The following is a 25408-nucleotide window of genomic DNA, read 5'->3' on the forward strand; positions in this document are numbered from 1 at the left end:
ACCGGAGGCCGGGCCAGTACCGGCATGGGAGACTGGCTGGGAATCCCTGGTCCTGTTGACATTTTGTACGTTTTTTTTCCAAGCTTGCCCTTCCGAGTTTATCCTTCTTGAAAAAAACGTCAGAGATGGCGCGCTTCTGACAACGGCCATTCTAAGCTGAATATGCCTGCCCTCGTCAGATCGCAGCCACTAAGCAGCTTGAGGCCGGGCCAGTACCGGCATGGGAGACTGGCTGGGAATCCCTGGTCCTGTTGACATTTTGTACGTTTTATTTCCAAGCTTGCCCTTCCGAGTTTATCCTTCTTGAAAAGAACGTCAGAGATGGCACGCGTCCGTCAACGGCCATTCTAAGCTGAATATGCATTCCCTCGTCACATCGCAGCCGCTAAGCAGCTTGAGGCCGGGCCAGTACCGGCATAGGAGACTGGCTGGGAATCCCTGGTCCTGTTGACATTTTGTACATTTTTTTTCCAAGCTTGCCCTTCCGAGTTTATCCTTCTTGAAAAGAACGTCAGAGATGGCACGCTTCCGTCAACGGCCATTCTAAGCTGAATATGCATGCCCTCGTCAGATCGCAGCCGCTAAGCAGCTTGAGGCCGGGCCAGTACCAGCATGGGAGACTGGCTGGGAATCCCTGGTCCTGTTGACATTTTGTACGTTTTATTTCCAAGCTTGCCCTTCCGAGTTTATCCTTCTTGAAAAGAACGTCAGAGATGGCACGTTTCCGTCAACGGCCATTCTAAGCTGAATATGCATGCCCTCGTCAGATCGCAGCCGCTAAGCAGCTTGAGGCCGGGCCAGTACCGGCATGGGAGACTGGCTGGGAATCCCTGGTCCTGTTGACATTTTGAATGTTTTTTTTCCAAGCTTGCCCTTCCGAGTTTATCCTTCTTGAAAAGAACGTCAGAGATGGCACGCTTCCGTCAACGGCCATTCTAAGCTGAATATGCATGCCCTCGTCAGATCGCAGCAGCTTGAGGCCGGGCCAGTACCGGCATGGGAGACTGGCTGGGAATCCCTGGTCCTGTTGACATTTTGTACGTTTTATTTCCAAGCTTGCCCTTCCGAGTTTATCCTTCTTGAAAAAAACGTCAGAGATGGCACGCTTCCGTCAACGGCCATTCTAAGCTGAATATGCATGCCCTCGTCAGATCGCAGCCGCTAAGCAGCTTGAGGCTGGGCCAGTACCGGTATGGGAGACTGGCTGGGAATCCCTGGGCCTGTTGACATTTTGTACGTTTTTTTTCCAAGCTTGCCCTTCCGAGTTTATCCTTCTTGAAAAAAACGTCAGAGATGGCACGCTTCCGTCAACGGCCATTCTAAGCTGAATATGCATGCCCTCGTCAGATCGCAGCTGCTAAGCAGCTTGAGGCCGGGCCAGTGCCGGCATGGGAGACTGGCTGGGAATCCCTGGTCCTGTTGACATTTTGTACGTTTTTTTTCCAAGCTTGCCCTTCCGAGTTTATCCTTCTTGAAAAGAACGTCAGAGATGGCACGCTTCCGTCAACGGCCATTCTAAGCTGAATATGCATGCCCTCGTCACATCGCAGCAGCTTGAGGCCGGGCCAGTACCAGCATGGGAGACTGGCTGGGAATCCCTGGTCCTGTTGACATTTTGTACGTTTTATTTCCAAGCTTGCCCTTCCGAGTTTATCCTTCTTGAAAAGAACGTCAGAGATGGCACACTTCCGTCAATGGCCCTTCTAAGCTGAATATGCATGCCCTCATCAGATCGCAGCCGCTAAGCAGCCGGAGGCCGGGCCAGTACCGGCATGGGAGACTGGCTGGGAATCCCTGGTCCTGTTGACATTTTGTACGTTTTATTTCCAAGCTTGCCCTTCCGAGTTTATCCTTCTTGAAAAGAACGTCAGAGATGGCACACTTCCGTCAATGGCCATTCTAAGCTGAATATGCATGCCCTTGTCAGATCGCAGCCGCTAAGCAGCTTGAGGCTGGGCCAGTACTGGCATGGGAGACTGGCTGGGAATCCCTGGTCGTGTTGACATTTTGTACGTTTTTTTTCCAAGCTTGCCCTTCCGAGTTTATCCTTCTTGAAAAGAACGTCAGAGATGGCACACTTCCGTCAACGGCCATTCTAAGCTGAATATGCATGCCCTTGTCAGATCGCAGCAGCTTGAGGCCGGGCCAGTACCGGCATGGGAGACTGGCTGGGAATCCCTGGTCCTGTTGACATTTTGTACGTTTTATTTCCAAGCTTGCCCTTCCGAGTTTATCCTTCTTGAAAAGAACGTCAGAGATTGCACACTTCCGTCAATGGCCATTCTAAGCTAAATATGCATGCCCTCGTCAGATCGCAGCTGCTAAGCAGCCTGAGGCCGGGCCAGTACCGGCATGGGAGACTGGCTGGGAATTCCTGGTCCTGTTAACATTTTGTACGTTTTATTTCCAAGCTTGCCCTTCCGAGTTTATCCTTCTTGAAAAAAACGTCAGAGATGGCACACTTCCGTCAACGGCCATTCTAAGCTGAATATGCATGCCCTCGTCAGATCGCAGCTGCTAAGCAGCTTGAGGCCGGGCCAGTACCGGCATGGGAGACTGGCTGGGAATCCCTGGTCCTGTTGACATTTTGTACGTTTTATTTCCAAGCTTGCCCTTCCGAGTTTATCCTTCTTGAAAAGAACGTCAGAGATGGCACACTTCCGTCAATGGCCCTTCTAAGCTGAATATGCATGCCCTCATCAGATCGCAGCTGCTAAGCAACCGGAGGCCGGGCCAGTACCGGCATGGGAGACTGGCTGGGAATCCCTGGTCCTGTTGACATTTTGTACGTTTTTTTTCCAAGCTTGCCCTTCCGAGTTTATCCTTCTTGAAAAAAACGTCAGAGATGGCGCGCTTCTGACAACGGCCATTCTAAGCTGAATATGCCTGCCCTCGTCAGATCGCAGCCACTAAGCAGCTTGAGGCCGGGCCAGTACCGGCATGGGAGACTGGCTGGGAATCCCTGGTCCTGTTGACATTTTGTACGTTTTATTTCCAAGCTTGCCCTTCCGAGTTTATCCTTCTTGAAAAGAACGTCAGAGATGGCACGCGTCCGTCAACGGCCATTCTAAGCTGAATATGCATTCCCTCGTCACATCGCAGCCGCTAAGCAGCTTGAGGCCGGGCCAGTACCGGCATAGGAGACTGGCTGGGAATCCCTGGTCCTGTTGACATTTTGTACATTTTTTTTCCAAGCTTGCCCTTCCGAGTTTATCCTTCTTGAAAAGAACGTCAGAGATGGCACGCTTCCGTCAACGGCCATTCTAAGCTGAATATGCATGCCCTCGTCAGATCGCAGCCGCTAAGCAGCTTGAGGCCGGGCCAGTACCAGCATGGGAGACTGGCTGGGAATCCCTGGTCCTGTTGACATTTTGTACGTTTTATTTCCAAGCTTGCCCTTCCGAGTTTATCCTTCTTGAAAAGAACGTCAGAGATGGCACGTTTCCGTCAACGGCCATTCTAAGCTGAATATGCATGCCCTCGTCAGATCGCAGCCGCTAAGCAGCTTGAGGCCGGGCCAGTACCGGCATGGGAGACTGGCTGGGAATCCCTGGTCCTGTTGACATTTTGTATGTTTTTTTTCCAAGCTTGCCCTTCCGAGTTTATCCTTCTTGAAAAGAACGTCAGAGATGGCACGCTTCCGTCAACGGCCATTCTAAGCTGAATATGCATGCCCTCGTCACATCGCAGCAGCTTGAGGCCGGGCCAGTACCGGCATGGGAGACTGGCTGGGAATCCCTGGTCCTGTTGACATTTTGTACGTTTTATTTCCAAGCTTGCCCTTCCGAGTTTATCCTTCTTGAAAAGAACGTCAGAGATGGCACGCTTCTGTCAACGGCCATTCTAAGCTGAATATGCATGCCCTTGTCAGATTGCAGCTGCTAAGCAGCTTGAGGCAGGGCCAGTACCGGCATGGGAGACTGGCTGGGAATCCCTGGTCCTGTTAACATTTTGTATGTTTTATTTCCAAGCTTGCCCTTCCGAGTTTATCCTTCTTGAAAAAAACGTCAGAGATGGCACGCTTCTGTCAACGGCCATTCTAAGCTGAATATGCATGCCCTCGTCAGATTGCAGCCGCTAAGCAGCTTGAGGCCGGTCCAGTACCGGCATGGGAGACTGGCTGGGAATCCCTGGTCCTGTTGACATTTTGTACGTTTTATTTCCAAGCTTGCCCTTCCGAGTTTATCCTTCTTGAAAAGAACGTCAGAGATGGCACACTTCCGTCAATGGCCATTCTAAGCTGAATATGCATGCCCTTGTCAGATTGCAGCCGCTAAGCAGCTTGAGGCTGGGCCAGTACTGGCATGGGAGACTGGCTGGGAATCCCTGCTCGTGTTGACATTTTGTACGTTTTTTTTCCAAGCTTGCCCTTCCGAGTTTATCCTTCTTGAAAAGAACGTCAGAGATGGCACACTTCCGTCAATGGCCATTCTAAGCTGAATATGCATGCCCTTATCAGATCGCAGCAGCTTGAGGCCGGGCCAGTACCGGCATGGGAGACTGGCTGGGAATCCCTGGTCCTGTTGACATTTTGTACGTTTTATTTCCAAGCTTGCCCTTCCGAGTTTATCCTTCTTGAAAAGAACGTCAGAGATTGCACACTTCCGTCAATGGCCATTCTAAGCTAAATATGCATGCCCTCGTCAGATCGCAGCTGCTAAGCAGCCTGAGGCCGGGCCAGTACCGGCACGGAAGACTGGCTGGGAATCCCTGGTCCTGTTGACATTTTGTACGTTTTTTTTCCAAGCTTGCCCTTCCGAGTTTATCCTTCTTGAAAAAAACGTCAGAGATGGCACGCTTCCGTCAACGGCCATTCTAAGCTGAATATGCCTGCCCTCGTCAGATCGCAGCCGCTAAGCAGCTTGAGGCCGGGCCAGTACTGGCATGGGAGACTGGCTGGGAATCCCTGGTCCTGTTGACATTTTGTACGTTTTTTTCCAAGCTTGCCCTTCCGAGTTTATTCTTCTTGAAAAAAACGTCAGAGATGGCACGCTTCCGTCAACGGCCATTCTAAGCTGAATATGCATGCCCTCGTCAGATCGCAGCCGCTAAGCAGCTTGAGGCCGGGCCAGTACCGGCATGGGAGACTGGCTGGGAATCCCTGGTCCTGTTGACATTTTGTACGTTTTATTTCCAAGCTTGCCCTTCCGAGTTTATCCTTCTTGAAAAGAACGTCAGAGATGGCACGCTTCTGTCAACGGCCATTCTAAGCTGAATATGCATGCCCTCGTCAGATCGCAGCCGCTAAGCAGCTTGAGGCCGGGCCAGTACCGGCATGGGAGACTGGCTGGGAATCCCTGGTCCTGTTGACATTTTGAATGTTTTTTTTCCAAGCTTGCCCTTCCGAGTTTATCCTTCTTGAAAAGAACGTCAGAGATGGCACGCTTCCGTCAACGGCCATTCTAAGCTGAATATGCATGCCCTCGTCAGATCGCAGCAGCTTGAGGCCGGGCCAGTACCGGCATGGGAGACTGGCTGGGAATCCCTGGTCCTGTTGACATTTTGTACGTTTTATTTCCAAGCTTGCCCTTCCGAGTTTATCCTTCTTGAAAAAAACGTCAGAGATGGCACGCTTCCGTCAACGGCCATTCTAAGCTGAATATGCATGCCCTCGTCAGATCGCAGCCGCTAAGCAGCTTGAGGCTGGGCCAGTACCGGCATGGGAGACTGGCTGGGAATCCCTGGTCCTGTTGACATTTTGTACGTTTTTTTTCCAAGCTTGCCCTTCCGAGTTTATCCTTCTTGAAAAAAACGTCAGAGATGGCACGCTTCCGTCAACGGCCATTCTAAGCTGAATATGCATGCCCTCGTCAGATCGCAGCTGCTAAGCAGCTTGAGGCCGGGCCAGTGCCGGCATGGGAGACTGGCTGGGAATCCCTGGTCCTGTTGACATTTTGTACGTTTTTTTTCCAAGCTTGCCCTTCCGAGTTTATCCTTCTTGAAAAGAACGTCAGAGATGGCACGCTTCCGTCAACGGCCATTCTAAGCTGAATATGCATGCCCTCGTCACATCGCAGCAGCTTGAGGCCGGGCCAGTACCAGCATGGGAGACTGGCTGGGAATCCCTGGTCCTGTTGACATTTTGTACGTTTTATTTCCAAGCTTGCCCTTCCGAGTTTATCCTTCTTGAAAAGAACGTCAGAGATGGCACACTTCCGTCAATGGCCCTTCTAAGCTGAATATGCATGCCCTCATCAGATCGCAGCCGCTAAGCAGCCGGAGGCCGGGCCAGTACCGGCATGGGAGACTGGCTGGGAATCCCTGGTCCTGTTGACATTTTGTACGTTTTATTTCCAAGCTTGCCCTTCCGAGTTTATCCTTCTTGAAAAGAACGTCAGAGATGGCACACTTCCGTCAATGGCCATTCTAAGCTGAATATGCATGCCCTTGTCAGATCGCAGCCGCTAAGCAGCTTGAGGCTGGGCCAGTACTGGCATGGGAGACTGGCTGGGAATCCCTGGTCGTGTTGACATTTTGTACGTTTTTTTTCCAAGCTTGCCCTTCCGAGTTTATCCTTCTTGAAAAGAACGTCAGAGATGGCACACTTCCGTCAATGGCCATTCTAAGCTGAATATGCATGCCCTTGTCAGATCGCAGCAGCTTGAGGCCGGGCCAGTACCGGCATGGGAGACTGGCTGGGAATCCCTGGTCCTGTTGACATTTTGTACGTTTTATTTCCAAGCTTGCCCTTCCGAGTTTATCCTTCTTGAAAAGAACGTCAGAGATTGCACACTTCCGTCAATGGCCATTCTAAGCTAAATATGCATGCCCTCGTCAGATCGCAGCTGCTAAGCAGCCTGAGGCCGGGCCAGTACCGGCATGGGAGACTGGCTGGGAATCCCTGGTCCTGTTAACATTTTGTACGTTTTATTTCCAAGCTTGCCCTTCCGAGTTTATCCTTCTTGAAAAAAACGTCAGAGATGGCACACTTCCGTCAACGGCCATTCTAAGCTGAATATGCCTTCCCTCGTCAGATCGCAGCTGCTAAGCAGCTTGAGGCCGGGCCAGTACCGGCATGGGAGACTGGCTGGGAATCCCTGGTCCTGTTGACATTTTGTACGTTTTATTTCCAAGCTTGCCCTTCCGAGTTTATCCTTCTTGAAAAGAACGTCAGAGATGGCACACTTCCGTCAATGGCCCTTCTAAGCTGAATATGCATGCCCTCATCAGATCGCAGCTGCTAAGCAACCGGAGGCCGGGCCAGTACCGGCATGGGAGACTGGCTGGGAATCCCTGGTCCTGTTGACATTTTGTACGTTTTTTTTCCAAGCTTGCCCTTCCGAGTTTATCCTTCTTGAAAAAAACGTCAGAGATGGCGCGCTTCTGTCAACGGCCATTCTAAGCTGAATATACCTGCCCTCGTCAGATCGCAGCCACTAAGCAGCTTGAGGCCGGGCCAGTACCGGCATAGGAGACTGGCTGGGAATCCCTGGTCCTGTTGACATTTTGTACATTTTTTTTCCAAGCTTGCCCTTCCGAGTTTATCCTTCTTGAAAAGAACGTCAGAGATGGCACGCTTCCGTCAACGGCCATTCTAAGCTGAATATGCATGCCCTCGTCAGATCGCAGCCGCTAAGCAGCTTGAGGCCGGGCCAGTACCAGCATGGGAGACTGGCTGGGAATCCCTGGTCCTGTTGACATTTTGTACGTTTTATTTCCAAGCTTGCCCTTCCGAGTTTATCCTTCTTGAAAAGAACGTCAGAGATGGCACGCTTCCGTCAACGGCCATTCTAAGCTGAATATGCATGCCCTCGTCAGATCGCAGCCGCTAAGCAGCTTGAGGCCGGGCCAGTACCGGCATGGGAGACTGGCTGGGAATCCCTGGTCCTGTTGACATTTTGTATGTTTTTTTTCCAAGCTTGCCCTTCCGAGTTTATCCTTCTTGAAAAGAACGTCAGAGATGGCACGCTTCCGTCAACGGCCATTCTAAGCTGAATATGCATGCCCTCGTCACATCGCAGCAGCTTGAGGCCGGGCCAGTACCGGCATGGGAGACTGGCTGGGAATCCCTGGTCCTGTTGACATTTTGTACGTTTTATTTCCAAGCTTGCCCTTCCGAGTTTATCCTTCTTGAAAAGAACGTCAGAGATGGCAAGCTTCTGTCAACGGCCATTCTAAGCTGAATATGCATGCCCTTGTCAGATTGCAGCTGCTAAGCAGCTTGAGGCAGGGCCAGTACCGGCATGGGAGACTGGCTGGGAATCCCTGGTCCTGTTAACATTTTGTATGTTTTATTTCCAAGCTTGCCCTTCCGAGTTTATCCTTCTTGAAAAAAACGTCAGAGATGGCACGCTTCTGTCAACGGCCATTCTAAGCTGAATATGCATGCCCTCGTCAGATTGCAGCCGCTAAGCAGCTTGAGGCCGGGCCAGTACCGGCATGGGAGACTGGCTGGGAATCCCTGGTCCTGTTGACATTTTGTACGTTTTATTTCCAAGCTTGCCCTTCCGAGTTTATCCTTCTTGAAAAGAACGTCAGAGATGGCACACTTCCGTCAATGGCCATTCTAAGCTGAATATGCATGCCCTTGTCAGATTGCAGCCGCTAAGCAGCTTGAGGCTGGGCCAGTACTGGCATGGGAGACTGGCTGGGAATCCCTGGTCGTGTTGACATTTTGTACGTTTTTTTTCCAAGCTTGCCCTTCCGAGTTTATCCTTCTTGAAAAGAACGTCAGAGATGGCACACTTCCGTCAATGGCCATTCTAAGCTGAATATGCATGCCCTTGTCAGATCGCAGCAGCTTGAGGCCGGGCCAGTACCGGCATGGGAGACTGGCTGGGAATCCCTGGTCCTGTTGACATTTTGTACGTTTTATTTCCAAGCTTGCCCTTCCGAGTTTATCCTTCTTGAAAAGAACGTCAGAGATCGCACACTTCCGTCAATGGCCATTCTAAGCTAAATATGCATGCCCTCGTCAGATCGCAGCTGCTAAGCAGCCTGAGGCCGGGCCAGTACCGGCATGGAAGACTGGCTGGGAATCCCTGGTCCTGTTGACATTTTGTACGTTTTTTTTCCAAGCTTGCCCTTCCGAGTTTATCCTTCTTGAAAAAAACGTCAGAGATGGCACGCTTCCGTCAACGGCCATTCTAAGCTGAATATGCCTGCCCTCGTCAGATCGCAGCCGCTAAGCAGCTTGAGGCCGGGCCAGTACTGGCATGGGAGACTGGCTGGGAATCCCTGGTCCTGTTGACATTTTGTACGTTTTTTTCCAAGCTTGCCCTTCCGAGTTTATTCTTCTTGAAAAAAACGTCAGAGATGGCACGCTTCCGTCAACGGCCATTCTAAGCTGAATATGCATGCCCTCGTCAGATCGCAGCCGCTAAGCAGCTTGAGGCCGGGCCAGTACCGGCATGGGAGGCATCGCTGGGAATCCCTGGTCCTGTTGACATTTTGTACGTTTTATTTCCAAGCTTGCCCTTCCGAGTTTATCCTTCTTGAAAAGAACGTCAGAGATGGCACGCTTCTGTCAACGGCCATTCTAAGCTGAATATGCATGCCCTCGTCAGATCGCAGCCGCTAAGCAGCTTGAGGCCGGGCCAGTACCGGCATGGGAGACTGGCTGGGAATCCCTGGTCCTGTTGACATTTTGAATGTTTTTTTTCCAAGCTTGCCCTTCCGAGTTTATCCTTCTTGAAAAGAACGTCAGAGATGGCACGCTTCCGTCAACGGCCATTCTAAGCTGAATATGCATGCCCTCGTCAGATCGCAGCAGCTTGAGGCCGGGCCAGTACCGGCATGGGAGACTGGCTGGGAATCCCTGGTCCTGTTGACATTTTGTACGTTTTATTTCCAAGCTTGCCCTTCCGAGTTTATCCTTCTTGAAAAAAACGTCAGAGATGGCACGCTTCCGTCAACGGCCATTCTAAGCTGAATATGCATGCCCTCGTCAGATCGCAGCCGCTAAGCAGCTTGAGGCTGGGCCAGTACCGGCATGGGAGACTGGCTGGGAATCCCTGGTCCTGTTGACATTTTGTACGTTTTTTTTCCAAGCTTGCCCTTCCGAGTTTATCCTTCTTGAAAAAAACGTCAGAGATGGCACGCTTCCGTCAACGGCCATTCTAAGCTGAATATGCATGCCCTCGTCAGATCGCAGCTGCTAAGCAGCTTGAGGCCGGGCCAGTGCCGGCATGGGAGACTGGCTGGGAATCCCTGGTCCTGTTGACATTTTGTACGTTTTTTTTCCAAGCTTGCCCTTCCGAGTTTATCCTTCTTGAAAAAAACGTCAGAGATGGCACGCTTCTGTCAACGGCCATTCTAAGCTGAATATGCCTGCCCTCGTCAGATCGCAGCCACTAAGCAGCTTGAGGCTGGGCCAGTACCGGCATGGGAGACTGGCTGGGAATCCCTGGTCCTGTTGACATTTTGTACGTTTTTTTTCCAAGCTTGCCCTTCCGAGTTTATCCTTCTTGAAAAGAACGTCAGAGATGGCACGCGTCCGTCAACGGCCATTCTAAGCTGAATATGCATTCCCTCGTCACATCGCAGCCGCTAAGCAGCTTGAAGCCGGGCCAGTACCGGCATAGGAGACTGGCTGGGAATCCCTGGTCCTGTTGACATTTTGTACATTTTTTTTCCAAGCTTGCCCTTCCGAGTTTATCCTTCTTGAAAAGAACGTCAGAGATGGCACGCTTCCGTCAACGGCCATTCTAAGATGAATATGCATGCCCTCGTCAGATCGCAGCCGCTAAGCAGCTTGAGGCCGGGCCAGTACCAGCATGGGAGACTGGCTGGGAATCCCTGGTCCTGTTGACATTTTGTACGTTTTATTTCCAAGCTTGCCCTTCCGAGTTTATCCTTCTTGAAAAGAACGTCAGAGATGGCACGCTTCCGTCAACGGCCATTCTAAGCTGAATATGCATGCCCTCGTCAGATCGCAGCCGCTAAGCAGCTTGAGGCCGGGCCAGTACCGGCATGGGAGACTGGCTGGGAATCCCTGGTCCTGTTGACATTTTGTACGTTTTTTTTCCAAGCTTGCCCTTCCGAGTTTATCCTTCTTGAAAAAAACGTCAGAGATGGCACACTTCCGTCAATGGCCATTCTAAGCTGAATATGCATGCCCTTGTCAGATCGCAGCCGCTAAGCAGCTTGAGGCTGGGCCAGTACTGGCATGGGAGACTGGCTGGGAATCCCTGGTCGTGTTGACATTTTGTACGTTTTTTTTCCAAGCTTGCCCTTCCGAGTTTATCCTTCTTGAAAAGAACGTCAGAGATGGCACACTTCCGTCAATGGCCATTCTAAGCTGAATATGCATGCCCTTGTCAGATCGCAGCAGCTTGAGGCCGGGCCAGTACCGGCATGGGAGACTGGCTGGGAATCCCTGGTCCTGTTGACATTTTGTACGTTTTATTTCCAAGCTTGCCCTTCCGAGTTTATCCTTCTTGAAAAGAACGTCAGAGATTGCACACTTCCGTCAATGGCCATTCTAAGCTAAATATGCATGCCCTCGTCAGATCGCAGCTGCTAAGCAGCCTGAGGCCGGGCCAGTACCGGCATGGGAGACTGGCTGGGAATCCCTGGTCCTGTTAACATTTTGTACGTTTTATTTCCAAGCTTGCCCTTCCGAGTTTATCCTTCTTGAAAAAAACGTCAGAGATGGCACACTTCCGTCAACGGGCATTCTAAGCTGAATATGCATGCCCTCGTCAGATCGCAGCTGCTAAGCAGCTTGAGGCCGGGCCAGTACCGGCATGGGAGACTGGCTGGGAATCCCTGGTCCTGTTGACATTTTGTACGTTTTATTTCCAAGCTTGCCCTTCCGAGTTTATCCTTCTTGAAAAGAACGTCAGAGATGGCACACTTCCGTCAATGGCCCTTCTAAGCTGAATATGCATGCCCTCATCAGATCGCAGCTGCTAAGCAGCCGGAGGCCGGGCCAGTACCGGCATGGGAGACTGGCTGGGAATCCCTGGTCCTGTTGACATTTTGTACGTTTTTTTTCCAAGCTTGCCCTTCCGAGTTTATCCTTCTTGAAAAAAACGTCAGAGATGGCACGCTTCTGTCAACGGCCATTCTAAGCTGAATATGCCTGCCCTCGTCAGATCGCAGCCACTAAGCATCTTGAGGCCGGGCCAGTACCGGCATGGGAGACTGGCTGGGAATCCCTGGTCCTGTTGACATTTTGTACGTTTTTTTTCCAAGCTTACCCTTCCGAGTTTATCCTTCTTGAAAAGAACGTCAGAGATGGCACGCGTCCGTCAACGGCCATTCTAAGCTGAATATGCATTCCCTCGTCACATCGCAGCCGCTAAGCAGCTTGAGGCCGGGCCAGTACCGGCATAGGAGACTGGCTGGGAATCCCTGGTCCTGTTGACATTTTGTACATTTTTTTTCCAAGCTTGCCCTTCCGAGTTTATCCTTCTTGAAAAGAACGTCAGAGATGGCACGCTTCCGTCAACGGCCATTCTAAGCTGAATATGCATGCCCTCGTCAGATCGCAGCCGCTAAGCAGCTTGAGGCCGGGCCAGTACCAGCATGGGAGACTGGCTGGGAATCCCTGGTCCTGTTGACATTTTGTACGTTTTATTTCCAAGCTTGCCCTTCCGAGTTTATCCTTCTTGAAAAGAACGTCAGAGATGGCACGCTTCCGTCAACGGCCATTCTAAGTTGAATATGCATGCCCTCGTCAGATCGCAGCCGCTAAGCAGCTTGAGGCCGGGCCAGTACCGGCATGGGAGACTGGCTGGGAATCCCTGGTCCTGTTGACATTTTGTATGTTTTTTTTCCAAGCTTGCCCTTCCGAGTTTATCCTTCTTGAAAAGAACGTCAGAGATGGCACGCTTCCGTCAACGGCCATTCTAAGCTGAATATGCATGCCCTCGTCACATCGCAGCAGCTTGAGGCCGGGCCAGTACCGGCATGGGAGACTGGCTGGGAATCCCTGGTCCTGTAGACATTTTGTACGTTTTATTTCCAAGCTTGCCCTTCCGAGTTTATCCTTCTTGAAAAGAACGTCAGAGATTGCACACTTCCGTCAATGGCCATTCTAAGCTAAATATGCATGCCCTCGTCAGATCGCAGCTGCTAAGCAGCCTGAGGCCGGGCCAGTACCGGCATGGGAGACTGGCTGGGAATCCCTGGTCCTGTTAACATTTTGTACGTTTTATTTCCAAGCTTGCCCTTCCGAGTTTATCCTTCTTGAAAAAAACGTCAGAGATGGCACACTTCCGTCAACGGCCATTCTAAGCTGAATATGCATGCCCTCGTCAGATCGCAGCTGCTAAGCAGCTTGAGGCCGGGCCAGTACCGGCATGGGAGACTGGCTGGGAATCCCTGGTCCTGTAGACATTTTGTACGTTTTATTTCCAAGCTTGCCCTTCCGAGTTTATCCTTCTTGAAAAGAACGTCAGAGATGGCACACTTCCGTCAATGGCCCTTCTAAGCTGAATATGCATGCCCTCATCAGATCGCAGCTGCTAAGCAGCCGGAGGCCGGGCCAGTACCGGCATGGGAGACTGGCTGGGAATCCCTGGTCCTGTTGACATTTTGTACGTTTTATTTCCAAGCTTGCCCTTCCGAGTTTATCCTTCTTGAAAAGAACGTCAGAGATGGCACGCGTCCGTCAACGGCCATTCTAAGCTGAATATGCATTCCCTCGTCACATCGCAGCCGCTAAGCAGCTTGAGGCCGGGCCAGTACCGGCATAGGAGACTGGCTGGGAATCCCTGGTCCTGTTGACATTTTGTACATTTTTTTTCCAAGCTTGCCCTTCCGAGTTTATCCTTCTTGAAAAGAACGTCAGAGATGGCACGCTTCCGTCAACGGCCATTCTAAGCTGAATATGCATGCCCTCGTCAGATCGCAGCCGCTAAGCAGCTTGAGGCCGGGCCAGTACCAGCATGGGAGACTGGCTGGGAATCCCTGGTACTGTTGACATTTTGTACGTTTTATTTCCAAGCTTGCCCTTCCGAGTTTATCCTTCTTGAAAAGAACGTCAGAGATGGCACGCTTCCGTCAACGGCCATTCTAAGCTGAATATGCATGCCCTCGTCAGATCGCAGCCGCTAAGCAGCTTGAGGCCGGGCCAGTACCGGCATGGGAGACTGGCTGGGAATCCCTGGTCCTGTTGACATTTTGTATGTTTTTTTTCCAAGCTTGCCCTTCCGAGTTTATCCTTCTTGAAAAGAACGTCAGAGATGGCACGCTTCCGTCAACGGCCATTCTAAGCTGAATATGCATGCCCTCGTCACATCGCAGCAGCTTGAGGCCGGGCCAGTACCGGCATGGGAGACTGGCTGGGAATCCCTGGTCCTGTTGACATTTTGTACGTTTTATTTCCAAGCTTGCCCTTCCGAGTTTATCCTTCTTGAAAAGAACGTCAGAGATGGCACGCTTCCGTCAACGGCCATTCTAAGCTGAATATGCATGCCCTTGTCAGATTGCAGCTGCTAAGCAGCTTGAGGCCGGGCCAGTACCGGCATGGGAGACTGGCTGGGAATCCCTGGTCCTGTTAACATTTTGTATGTTTTATTTCCAAGCTTGCCCTTCCGAGTTTATCCTTCTTGAAAAAAACGTCAGAGATGGCACGCTTCTGTCAACGGCCATTCTAAGCTGAATATGCATGCCCTCGTCAGATTGCAGCCGCTAAGCAGCTTGAGGCCGGGTCAGTACCGGCATGGGACACTGGCTGGGAATCCCTGGTCCTGTTGACATTTTGTACGTTTTATTTCCAAGCTTGCCCTTCCGAGTTTATCCTTCTTGAAAAGAACGTCAGAGATGGCACACTTCCGTCAATGGCCATTCTAAGCTGAATATGCATGCCCTTGTCAGATTGCAGCCGCTAAGCAGCTTGAGGCTGGGCCAGTACTGGCATGGGAGACTGGCTGGGAATCCCTGGTCGTGTTGACATTTTGTACGTTTTTTTTCCAAGCTTGCCCTTCCGAGTTTATCCTTCTTGAAAAGAACGTCAGAGATGGCACACTTCCGTCAATGGCCATTCTAAGCTGAATATGCATGCCCTTGTCAGATCGCAGCAGCTTGAGGCCGGGCCAGTACCGGCATGGGAGACTGGCTGGGAATCCCTGGTCCTGTTGACATTTTGTACGTTTTATTTCCAAGCTTGCCCTTCCGAGTTTATCCTTCTTGAAAAGAACGTCAGAGATTGCACACTTCCGTCAATGGCCATTCTAAGCTAAATATGCATGCCCTCGTCAGATCGCAGCTGCTAAGCAGCCTGAGGCCGGGCCAGTACCGGCATGGAAGACTGGCTGGGAATCCCTGGTCCTGTTGACATTTTGTACGTTTTTTTTCCAAGCTTGCCCTTCCGAGTTTATTCTTCTTGAAAAAAACGTCAGAGATGGCACGCTTCCGTCAACGGCCATTCTAAGCTGAATATGCATGCCCTCGTCAGATCGCAGCCGCTAAGCAGCTTGAGGCCGGGCCAGTACCGGCATGGGAGACTGGCTGGGAATCCCTGGTCCTGTTGACATTTTGTACGTTTTATTTCCAAGCTTGCCCTTCCGAGTTTATCCTTCTTGAAAAGAACGTCAGAGATGGCACGCTTCTGTCAACGGCCATTCTAAGCTGAATATGCATGCCCTCGTCAGATCGCAGCCACTAAGCAGCTTGAGGCCGGTCCAGTACCGGCATGGGAGACTGGCTGGGAATCCCTGGTCCTGTTGACATTTTGAATGTTTTTTTTCCAAGCTTGCCCTTCCGAGTTTATCCTTCTTGAAAAGAACGTCAGAGATGGCACGCTTGCGTCAACGGCCATTCTAAGCTGAATATGCATGCCCTCGTCAGATCGCAGCAGCTTGAGGCCGGGCCAGTACCGGCATGGGAGACTGGCTGGGAATCCCTGGTCCTGTTGACATTTTGTACGTTTTATTTCCAAGCTTGCCCTTCCGAGTTTATCCTTCTTGAAAAAAACGTCAGAGATGGCACGCTTCCGTCAACGGCCATTCTAAGCTGAATATGCATGCCCTCGTCAGATCGCAGCCGCTAAGCAGCTTGAGGCTGGGCCAGTACCGGCATGGGAGACTGGCTGGGAATCCCTGGTCCTGTTGACATTTTGTACGTTTTTTTTCCAAGCTTGCCCTTCCGAGTTTATCCTTCTTGAAAAAAACGTCAGAGATGGCACGCTTCCGTCAACGGCCATTCTAAGCTGAATATGCATGCCCTCGTCAGATCGCAGCTGCTAAGCAGCTTGAGGCCGGGCCAGTACCGGCATGGGAGACTGGCTGGGAATCCCTGGTCCTGTTGACATTTTGTACGTTTTTTTTCCAAGCTTGCCCTTCCGAGTTTATCCTTCTTGAAAAGAACGTCAGAGATGGCACGCTTCCGTCAACGGCCATTCTAAGCTGAATATGCATGCCCTCGTCAGATCGCAGCAGCTTGAGGCCGGGCCAGTACCAGCATGGGAGACTGGCTGGGAATCCCTGGTCCTGTTGACATTTTGTACGTTTTATTTCCAAGCTTGCCCTTCCGAGTTTATCCTTCTTGAAAAGAACGTCAGAGATGGCACACTTCCGTCAATGGCCCTTCTAAGCTGAATATGCATGCCCTCATCAGATCGCAGCCGCTAAGCAGCCGGAGGCCGGGCCAGTACCGGCATGGGAGACTGGCTGGGAATCCCTGGTCCTGTTGACATTTTGTACGTTTTTTTTCCAAGCTTGCCCTTCCGAGTTTATCCTTCTTGAAAAAAACGTCAGAGATGGCACGCTTCTGTCAACGGCCATTCTAAGCTGAATATGCCTGCCCTCGTCAGATCGCAGCCACTAAGCAGCTTGAGGCCGGGCCAGTACCGGCATGGGAGACTGGCTGGGAATCCCTGGTCCTGTTGACATTTTGTACGTTTTTTTTCCAAGCTTGCCCTTCCGAGTTTATCCTTCTTGAAAAGAACGTCAGAGATGGCACGCGTCCGTCAACGGCCATTCTAAGCTGAATATGCATTTCCTCGTCACATCGCAGCCGCTAAGCAGCTTGAAGCCGGGCCAGTACCGGCATAGGAGACTGGCTGGGAATCCCTGGTCCTGTTGACATTTTGTACATTTTTTTTCCAAGCTTGCCCTTCCGAGTTTATCCTTCTTGAAAAGAACGTCAGAGATGGCACGCTTCCGTCAACGGCCATTCTAAGCTGAATATGCATGCCCTCGTCAGATCGCAGCCGCTAAGCAGCTTGAGGCCGGGCCAGTACCAGCATGGGAGACTGGCTGGGAATCCCTGGTCCTGTTGACATTTTGTACGTTTTATTTCCAAGCTTGCCCTTCCGAGTTTATCCTTCTTGAAAAGAACGTCAGAGATGGCACGCTTCCGTCAACGGCCATTCAAAGCTGAATATGCATGCCCTCGTCAGATCGCAGCCGCTAAGCAGCTTGAGGCCGGGCCAGTACCGGCATGGGAGACTGGCTGGGAATCCCTGGTCCTGTTGACATTTTGTACGTTTTTTTTCCAAGCTTGCCCTTCCGAGTTTATCCTTCTTGAAAAAAACGTCAGAGATGGCACGCTTCCGTCAACGGCCATTCTAAGCTGAATATGCATGCCCTCGTCAGATCGCAGCTGCTAAGCAGCTTGAGGCCGGGCTAGTACCGGCATGGGAGACTGGCTGGGAATCCCTGGTCCTGTTGACATTTTGTACGTTTTTTTTCCAAGCTTGCCCTTCCGAGTTTATCCTTCTTGAAAAGAACGTCAGAGATGGCACACTTCCGTCAATGGCCATTCTAAGCTGAATATGCATGCCCTTGTCAGATCGCAGCCGCTAAGCAGCTTGAGGCTGGGCCAGTACTGGCATGGGAGACTGGCTGGGAATCCCTGGTCGTGTTGACATTTTGTACGTTTTTTTTCCAAGCTTGCCCTTCCGAGTTTATCCTTCTTGAAAAGAACGTCAGAGATGGCACACTTCCGTCAATGGCCATTCTAAGCTGAATATGCATGCCCTTGTCAGATCGCAGCAGCTTGAGGCCGGGCCAGTACCGGCATGGGAGACTGGCTGGGAATCCCTGGTCCTGTTGACATTTTGTACGTTTTATTTCCAAGCTTGCCCTTCCGAGTTTATCCTTCTTGAAAAGAACGTCAGAGATTGCACAATTCCGTCAATGGCCATTCTAAGCTAAATATGCATGCCCTCGTCAGATCGCAGCTGCTAAGCAGCCTGAGGCCGGGCCAGTACCGGCATGGGAGACTGGCTGGGAATCCCTGGTCCTGTTAACATTTTGTACGTTTTATTTCCAAGCTTGCCCTTCCGAGTTTATCCTTCTTGAAAAAAACGTCAGAGATGGCACACTTCCGTCAACGGCCATTCTAAGCTGAATATGCATGCCCTCGTCAGATCGCAGCTGCTAAGCAGCTTGAGGCCGGGCCAGTACCGGCATGGGAGACTGGCTGGGAATCCCTGGTCCTGTTGACATTTTGTACGTTTTATTTCCAAGCTTGCCCTTCTGAGTTTATCCTTCTTGAAAAGAACGTCAGAGATGGCACACTTCCGTCAATGGCCCTTCTAAGCTGAATATGCATGCCCTCATCAGATCGCAGCTGCTAAGCAGCCGGAGGCCGGGCCAGTACCGGCATGGGAGACTGGCTGGGAATCCCTGGTCCTGTTGACATTTTGTACGTTTTTTTTCCAAGCTTGCCCTTCCGAGTTTATCCTTCTTGAAAAAAACGTCAGAGATGGCACGCTTCTGTCAACGGCCATTCTAAGCTGAATATGCCTGCCCTCGTCAGATCGCAGCCACTAAGCAGCTTGAGGCCGGGCCAGTACCGGCATGGGAGACTGGCTGGGAATCCCTGGTCCTGTTGACATTTTGTACGTTTTTTTTCCAAGCTAGCCCTTCCGAGTTTATCCTTCTTGAAAAGAACGTCAGAGATGGCACGTGTCCGTCAACGGCCATTCTAAGCTGAATATGCATTCCCTCGTCACATCGCAGCCGCTAAGCAGCTTGAGGCCGGGCCAGTACCGGCATAGGAGACTGGCTGGGAATCCCTGGTCCTGTTGACATTTTGTACATTTTTTTTCCAAGCTTGCCCTTCCGAGTTTATCCTTCTTGAAAAGAACGTCAGAAATGGCATGCTTCCGTCAACGGCCATTCTAAGCTGAATATGCCTGCCCTCGTCAGATCGCAGCCGCTAAGCAGCTTGAGGCCGGGCCAGTACCAGCATGGGAGACTGGCTGGGAATCCCTGGTCCTGTTGACATTTTGTACGTTTTATTTCCAAGCTTGCCCTTCCGAGTTTATCCTTCTTGAAAAGAACGTCAGAGATGGCACGCTTCCGTCAACGGCCATTCTAAGCTGAATATGCATGCCCTCGTCAGATCGCAGCCGCTAAGCAGCTTGAGGCCGGGCCAGTACCGGCATGGGAGACTGGCTGGGAATCCCTGGTCCTGTTGACATTTTGTATGTTTTTTTTCCAAGCTTGCCCTTCCGAGTTTATCCTTCTTGAAAAGAACGTCAGAGATGGCACGCTTCCGTCAACGGCCATTCTAAGCTGAATATGCATGCCCTCGTCACATCGCAGCAGCTTGAGGCCGGGCCAGTACCGGCATGGGAGACTGGCTGGGAATCCCTGGTCCTGTTGACATTTTGTACGTTTTATTTCCAAGCTTGCCCTTCCGAGTTTATCCTTCTTGAAAAGAACGTCAGAGATGGCACGCTTCTGTCAACGGCCATTCTAAGCTGAATATGCATGCCCTTGTCAGATTGCAGCTGCTAAGCAGCTTGAGGCCGGGCCAGTACCGGCATGGGAGACTGGCTGGGAATCCCTGGTCCTGTTAACATTTTGTATGTTTTATTTCCAAGCTTGCCCTTCCGAGTTTATCCTTCTTGAAAAAAACGTCAGAGATGGCACACTTCTGTCAACGGCCATTCTAAGCTGAATATGCATACCCTCGTCAGATTGCAACTGCTAAGCAGCTTGAGGCCGGGCCAGTACCGGCATGGGAGACTGGCTGGGAATCCCTGGTCCTGTTGACATTTTGTATGTTTTATTTCCAAGCTTGCCCTTCCGAGTTTATCCTTCTTGAAAAAAACGTCAGAGATGGCACACTTCCGTCAATGGCCATTCTAAGCTGAATATGCATGCCCTTGTCAGATCGCAGCAGCTTGAGGCCGGGCCAGTACCGGCATGGGAGACTGGCTGGGAATCCCTGGTCCTGTTGACATTTTGTACGTTTTATTTCCAAGCTTGCCCTTCCGAGTTTATCCTTCTTGAAAAGAACGTCAGAGATTGCACACTTCCGTCAATGGCCATTCTAAGCTAAATATGCATGCCCTCGTCAGATCGCAGCTGCTAAGCAGCCTGAGGCCGGGCCAGTACCGGCATGGGAGACTGGCTGGGAATCCCTGGTCCTGTTAACATTTTGTACGTTTTATTTCCAAGCTTGCCCTTCCGAGTTTATCCTTCTTGAAAAAAACGTCAGAGATGGCACACTTCCGTCAACGGCCATTCTAAGCTGAATATGCATGCCCTTGTCAGATCGCAGCTGCTAAGCAGCTTGAGGCCGGGCCAGTACCGGCATGGGAGACTGGCTGGGAATCCCTGGTCCTGTTGACATTTTGTACGTTTTATTTCCAAGCTTGCCCTTCCGAGTTTATCCTTCTTGAAAAGAACGTCAGAGATGGCACACTTCCGTCAATGTCCCTTCTAAGCTGAATATGCATGCCCTCATCAGATCGCAGCTGCTAAGCAGCCGGAGGCCGGGCCAGTACCAGCATGGGAGACTGGCTGGGAATCCCTGGTCCTGTTGACATTTTGTACGTTTTTTTTCCAAGCTTGCCCTTCCGAGTTTATCCTTCTTGAAAAAAACGTCAGAGATGGCACGCTTCTGTCAACGGCCATTCTAATCTGAATATGCCTGCCCTCGTCAGATCGCAGCCACTAAGCAGCTTGAGGCCGGGCCAGTACCGGCATGGGAGACTGGCTGGGAATCCCTGGTCCTGTTGACATTTTGTACGTTTTTTTTCCAAGCTTGCCCTTCCGAGTTTATCCTTCTTGAAAAGAACGTCAGAGATGCCACACTTCCGTCAACGGCCATTCTAAGCTGAATATGCATTCCCTCGTCACATCGCAGCCGCTAAGCAGCTTGAGGCCGGGCCAGTACCGGCATAGGAGACTGGCTGGGAATCCCTGGTCCTGTTGACATTTTGTACATTTTTTTTCCAAGCTTGCCCTTCCGAGTTTATCCTTCTTGAAAAGAACGTCAGAGATGGCACGCTTCCGTCAACGGCCATTCTAAGCTGAATATGCATGCCCTCGTCAGATCGCAGCCGCTAAGCAGCTTGAGGCCGGGCCAGTACCAGCATGGGAGACTGGCTGGGAATCCCTGGTCCTGTTGACATTTTGTACGTTTTATTTCCAAGCTTGCCCTTCCGAGTTTATCCTTCTTGAAAAGAACGTCAGAGATGGCACGCTTCCGTCAACGGCCATTCTAAGCTGAATATGCATGCCCTCGTCAGATCGCAGCCGCTAAGCAGCTTGAGGCCGGGCCAGTACCGGCATGGGAGACTGGCTGGGAATCCCTGGTCCTGTTGACATTTTGTATGTTTTTTTTCCAAGCTTGCCCTTCCGAGTTTATCCTTCTTGAAAAGAACGTCAGAGATGGCACGCTTCCGTCAACGGCCATTCTAAGCTGAATATGCATGCCCTCGTCACATCGCAGCAGCTTGAGGCCGGGCCAGTACCGGCATGGGAGACTGGCTGGGAATCCCTGGTCCTGTTGACATTTTGTACGTTTTATTTCCAAGCTTGCCCTTCCGAGTTTATCCTTCTTGAAAAAAACGTCAGAGATGGCACGCTTCTGTCAACGGCCATTCTAAGCTGAATATGCATGCTCTCGTCAGATCGCAGCCGCTAAGCAGCTTGAGGCTGGGCCAGTACCGGCATGGGAGACTGGCTGGGAATCCCTGGTCCTGTTGACATTTTGTACGTTTTTTTTCCAAGCTTGCCCTTCCGAGTTTATCCTTCTTGAAAAAAACGTCAGAGATGGCACGCTTCCGTCAACGGCCATTCTAAGCTGAATATGCATGCCCTCGTCAGATCGCAGCTGCTAAGCAGCTTGAGGCCGGGCCAGTGCCGGCATGGGAGACTGGCTGGGAATCCCTGGTCCTGTTGACATTTTGTACGTTTTTTTTCCAAGCTTGCCCTTCCGAGTTTATCCTTCTTGAAAAGAACGTCAGAGATGGCACGCTTCCGTCAACGGCCATTCTAAGCTGAATATGCATGCCCTCGTCAGATCGCAGCCGCTAAGCAGCTTGAGGCCGGGCCAGTACCGGCATGGGAGACTGGCTGGGAATCCCTGGTCCTGTTGACATTTTGTACGTTTTTTTTCCAAGCTTGCCCTTCCGAGTTTATCCTTCTTGAAAAAAACGTCAGAGATGGCACGGTTCCGTCAACGGCCATTCTAAGCTGAATATGCATGCCCTCGTCAGATCGCAGCTGCTAAGCAGCTTGAGGCCGGGCCAGTACCGGCATGGGAGACTGGCTGGGAATCCCTGGTCCTGTTGACATTTTGTACGTTTTTTTTCCAAGCTTGCCCTTCCGAGTTTATCCTTCTTGAAAAGAACGTCAGAGATGGCACACTTCCATCAATGGCCATTCTAAGCTGAATATGCATGCCCTTGTCAGATCGCAGCCGCTAAGCAGCTTGAGGCTGGGGCAGTACTGGCATGGGAGACTGGCTGGGAATCCCTGGTCGTGTTGACATTTTGTACGTTTTTTTTCCAAGCTTGCCCTTCCGAGTTTATCCTTCTTGAAAAGAACGTCAGAGATGGCACACTTCCGTCAATGGCCATTCTAAGCTGAATATGCATGCCCTTGTCAGATCGCAGCAGCTTGAGGCCGGGCCAGTACCGGCATGGGAGACTGGCTGGGAATCCCTGGTCCTGTTGCCATTTTGTACGTTTTATTTCCAAGCTTGCCCTTCCGAGTTTATCCTTCTTGAAAAGAACGTCAGAGATTGCACACTTCCGTCAATGGCCATTCTAAGCTAAATATGCATGCCCTCGTCAGATCGCAGCTGCTAAGCAGCCTGAGGCCGGGCCAGTACCGGCATGGGAGACTGGCTGGGAATCCCTGGTCCTGTTAACATTTTGTACGTTTTATTTCCAAGCTTGCCCTTCCGAGTTTATCCTTCTTGAAAAAAACGTCAGAGATGGCACACTTCCGTCAACGGCCATTCTAAGCTGAATATGCATGCCCTCGTCAGATCGCAGCTGCTAAGCAGCTTGAGGCCGGGCCAGTACCGGCATGGGAGACTGGCTGGGAATCCCTGGTCCTGTTGACATTTTGTACGTTTTATTTCCAAGCTTGCCCTTCCGAGTTTATCCTTCTTGAAAAGAACGTCAGAGATGGCACACTTCCGTCAATGGCCCTTCTAAGCTGAATATGCATGCCCTCATCAGATCGCAGCTGCTAAGCAGCCGGAGGCCGGGCCAGTACCGGCATGGGAGACTGGCTGGGAATCCCTGGTCCTGTTGACATTTTGTACGTTTTTTTTCCAAGCTTGCCCTTCCGAGTTTATCCTTCTTGAAAAAAACGTCAGAGATGGCACGCTTCTGTCAACGGCCATTCTAAGCTGAATATGCCTGCCCTCGTCAGATCGCAGCCACTAAGCAGCTTGAGGCCGGGCCAGTACCGGCATGGGAGACTGGCTGGGAATCCCTGGTCCTGTTGACATTTTGTACGTTTTTTTTCCAAGCTTGCCCTTCCGAGTTTATCCTTCTTGAAAAGAACGTCAGAGATGGCACGCGTCCGTCAACGGCCATTCTAAGCTGAATATGCATTCCCTCATCACATCGCAGCCGCTAAGCAGCTTGAGGCCGGGCCAGTACCGGCATAGGAGACTGGCTGGGAATCCCTGGTCCTGTTGACATTTTGTACATTTTTTTTCCAAGCTTGCCCTTCCGAGTTTATCCTTCTTGAAAAGAACGTCAGAGATGACACGCTTCCGTCAACGGCCATTCTAAGCTGAATATGCATGCCCTCGTCAGATCGCAGCCGCTAAGCAGCTTGAGGCCGGGCCAGTACCAGCATGGGAGACTGGCTGGGAATCCCTGGTCCTGTTGACATTTTGTACGTTTTATTTCCAAGCTTGCCCTTCCGAGTTTATCCTTCTTGAAAAGAACGTCAGAGATGGCACGCTTCCGTCAACGGCCATTCTAAGCTGAATATGCATGCCCTCGTCAGATCGCAGCCGCTAAGCAGCTTGAGGCCGGGCCAGTACCGGCATGGGAGACTGGCTGGGAATCCCTGGTCCTGTTGACATTTTGTATGTTTTTTTTCCAAGCTTGCCCTTCCGAGTTTATCCTTCTTGAAAAGAACGTCAGAGATGGCACGCTTCCGTCAACGGCCATTCTAAGCTGAATATGCATGCCCTCGTCACATCGCAGCAGCTTGAGGCCGGGCCAGTACCGGCATGGGAGACTGGCTGGGAATCCCTGGTCCTGTTGACATTTTGTACGTTTTATTTCCAAGCTTGCCCTTCCGAGTTTATCCTTCTTGAAAAAAACGTCAGAGATGGCACGCTTCTGTCAACGGCCATTCTAAGCTGAATATGCATGCCCTCGTCAGATTGCAGCCGCTAAGCAGCTTGAGGCCGGGCCAGTACCGGCATGGGAGACTGGCTGGGAATCCCTGGTCCTGTTGACATTTTGTACGTTTTATTTCCAAGCTTGCCCTTCCGAGTTTATCCTTCTTGAAAAGAACGTCAGAGATGGCACACTGCCGTCAATGGCCATTCTAAGCTGAATATGCATGCCCTTGTCAGATCGCAGCCGCTAAGCAGCTTGAGGCTGGGCCAGTACTGGCATGGGAGACTGGCTGGGAATCCCTGGTCGTGTTGACATTTTGTACGTTTTTTTTCCAAGCTTGCCCTTCCGAGTTTATCCTTCTTGAAAAGAACGTCAGAGATGGCACACTTCCGTCAATGGCCATTCTAAGCTGAATATGCATGCCCTTGTCAGATCGCAGCAGCTTGAGGCCGGGCCAGTACCGGCATGGGAGACTGGCTGGGAATCCCTGGTCCTGTTGACATTTTGTACGTTTTATTTCCAAGCTTGCCCTTCCGAGTTTATCCTTCTTGAAAAGAACGTCAGAGATTGCACACTTCCGGCAATGGCCATTCTAAGCTAAATATGCATGCCCTCGTCAGATCGCAGCTGCTAAGCAGCCTGAGGCCGGGCCAGTACAGGCATGGGAGACTGGCTGGGAATCCCTGGTCCTGTTAACATTTTGTACGTTTTATTTCCAAGCTTGCCCTTCCGAGTTTATCCTTCTTGAAAAAAACGTCAGAGATGGCACACTTCCGTCAACGGCCATTCTAAGCTGAATATGCATGCCCTTGTCAGATCGCAGCTGCTAAGCAGCTTGAGGCCGGGCCAGTACCGGCATGGGAGACTGGCTGGGAATCCCTGGTCCTGTTGACATTTTGTACGTTTTATTTCCAAGCTTGCCCTTCCGAGTTTATCCTTCTTGAAAAGAACGTC

General features: G+C 51.2%; 31 pseudogenes; all 31 read left to right on the forward strand.

Annotated features, from left to right (window-relative positions):
- Positions 1-138: 138 nt before the first annotated feature.
- On the forward strand, positions 139-257 carry LOC141058806 (5S ribosomal RNA; annotated as a pseudogene).
- A 273-nt stretch (positions 258-530) lies between these two features.
- LOC141051545 (5S ribosomal RNA) lies at positions 531-649 on the forward strand (annotated as a pseudogene).
- A 77-nt stretch (positions 650-726) lies between these two features.
- On the forward strand, positions 727-845 carry LOC141053933 (5S ribosomal RNA; annotated as a pseudogene).
- Positions 846-2466: 1621 nt separating this feature from the next.
- On the forward strand, positions 2467-2585 carry LOC141056135 (5S ribosomal RNA; annotated as a pseudogene).
- A 273-nt stretch (positions 2586-2858) lies between these two features.
- On the forward strand, positions 2859-2977 carry LOC141058813 (5S ribosomal RNA; annotated as a pseudogene).
- A 273-nt stretch (positions 2978-3250) lies between these two features.
- LOC141051547 (5S ribosomal RNA) lies at positions 3251-3369 on the forward strand (annotated as a pseudogene).
- Positions 3370-3446: 77 nt separating this feature from the next.
- Positions 3447-3565, forward strand: LOC141053940 (5S ribosomal RNA; annotated as a pseudogene).
- Positions 3566-4802: 1237 nt separating this feature from the next.
- Positions 4803-4921, forward strand: LOC141054185 (5S ribosomal RNA; annotated as a pseudogene).
- A 76-nt stretch (positions 4922-4997) lies between these two features.
- Positions 4998-5116, forward strand: LOC141053946 (5S ribosomal RNA; annotated as a pseudogene).
- Positions 5117-5193: 77 nt separating this feature from the next.
- LOC141053956 (5S ribosomal RNA) lies at positions 5194-5312 on the forward strand (annotated as a pseudogene).
- A 2013-nt stretch (positions 5313-7325) lies between these two features.
- On the forward strand, positions 7326-7444 carry LOC141052745 (5S ribosomal RNA; annotated as a pseudogene).
- Positions 7445-7521: 77 nt separating this feature from the next.
- Positions 7522-7640, forward strand: LOC141051552 (5S ribosomal RNA; annotated as a pseudogene).
- A 77-nt stretch (positions 7641-7717) lies between these two features.
- On the forward strand, positions 7718-7836 carry LOC141053969 (5S ribosomal RNA; annotated as a pseudogene).
- A 1237-nt stretch (positions 7837-9073) lies between these two features.
- On the forward strand, positions 9074-9192 carry LOC141054237 (5S ribosomal RNA; annotated as a pseudogene).
- A 273-nt stretch (positions 9193-9465) lies between these two features.
- LOC141053975 (5S ribosomal RNA) lies at positions 9466-9584 on the forward strand (annotated as a pseudogene).
- A 657-nt stretch (positions 9585-10241) lies between these two features.
- On the forward strand, positions 10242-10360 carry LOC141058716 (5S ribosomal RNA; annotated as a pseudogene).
- Positions 10361-10829: 469 nt separating this feature from the next.
- Positions 10830-10948, forward strand: LOC141053982 (5S ribosomal RNA; annotated as a pseudogene).
- Positions 10949-11605: 657 nt separating this feature from the next.
- LOC141058526 (5S ribosomal RNA) lies at positions 11606-11724 on the forward strand (annotated as a pseudogene).
- Positions 11725-11997: 273 nt separating this feature from the next.
- On the forward strand, positions 11998-12116 carry LOC141059244 (5S ribosomal RNA; annotated as a pseudogene).
- A 273-nt stretch (positions 12117-12389) lies between these two features.
- Positions 12390-12508, forward strand: LOC141051561 (5S ribosomal RNA; annotated as a pseudogene).
- Positions 12509-13753: 1245 nt separating this feature from the next.
- On the forward strand, positions 13754-13872 carry LOC141058573 (5S ribosomal RNA; annotated as a pseudogene).
- A 77-nt stretch (positions 13873-13949) lies between these two features.
- Positions 13950-14068, forward strand: LOC141053990 (5S ribosomal RNA; annotated as a pseudogene).
- Positions 14069-15305: 1237 nt separating this feature from the next.
- Positions 15306-15424, forward strand: LOC141053998 (5S ribosomal RNA; annotated as a pseudogene).
- A 657-nt stretch (positions 15425-16081) lies between these two features.
- On the forward strand, positions 16082-16200 carry LOC141056141 (5S ribosomal RNA; annotated as a pseudogene).
- Positions 16201-16661: 461 nt separating this feature from the next.
- On the forward strand, positions 16662-16780 carry LOC141057564 (5S ribosomal RNA; annotated as a pseudogene).
- Positions 16781-17053: 273 nt separating this feature from the next.
- LOC141051567 (5S ribosomal RNA) lies at positions 17054-17172 on the forward strand (annotated as a pseudogene).
- A 273-nt stretch (positions 17173-17445) lies between these two features.
- Positions 17446-17564, forward strand: LOC141059076 (5S ribosomal RNA; annotated as a pseudogene).
- A 657-nt stretch (positions 17565-18221) lies between these two features.
- On the forward strand, positions 18222-18340 carry LOC141056145 (5S ribosomal RNA; annotated as a pseudogene).
- Positions 18341-18613: 273 nt separating this feature from the next.
- LOC141057575 (5S ribosomal RNA) lies at positions 18614-18732 on the forward strand (annotated as a pseudogene).
- Positions 18733-19005: 273 nt separating this feature from the next.
- LOC141056792 (5S ribosomal RNA) lies at positions 19006-19124 on the forward strand (annotated as a pseudogene).
- Positions 19125-19201: 77 nt separating this feature from the next.
- Positions 19202-19320, forward strand: LOC141054003 (5S ribosomal RNA; annotated as a pseudogene).
- The last annotated feature ends 6088 nt before the right edge of the window (positions 19321-25408 follow it).

The sequence above is a fragment of the Dendrobates tinctorius genome, unplaced genomic scaffold (genome assembly GCF_039654945.1).
Source record: "Dendrobates tinctorius isolate UK_male_01 unplaced genomic scaffold, ASM3965494v1 ptg000011l, whole genome shotgun sequence".
In the NCBI taxonomy this organism is placed as follows: Eukaryota; Metazoa; Chordata; class Amphibia; order Anura; family Dendrobatidae; genus Dendrobates; species Dendrobates tinctorius.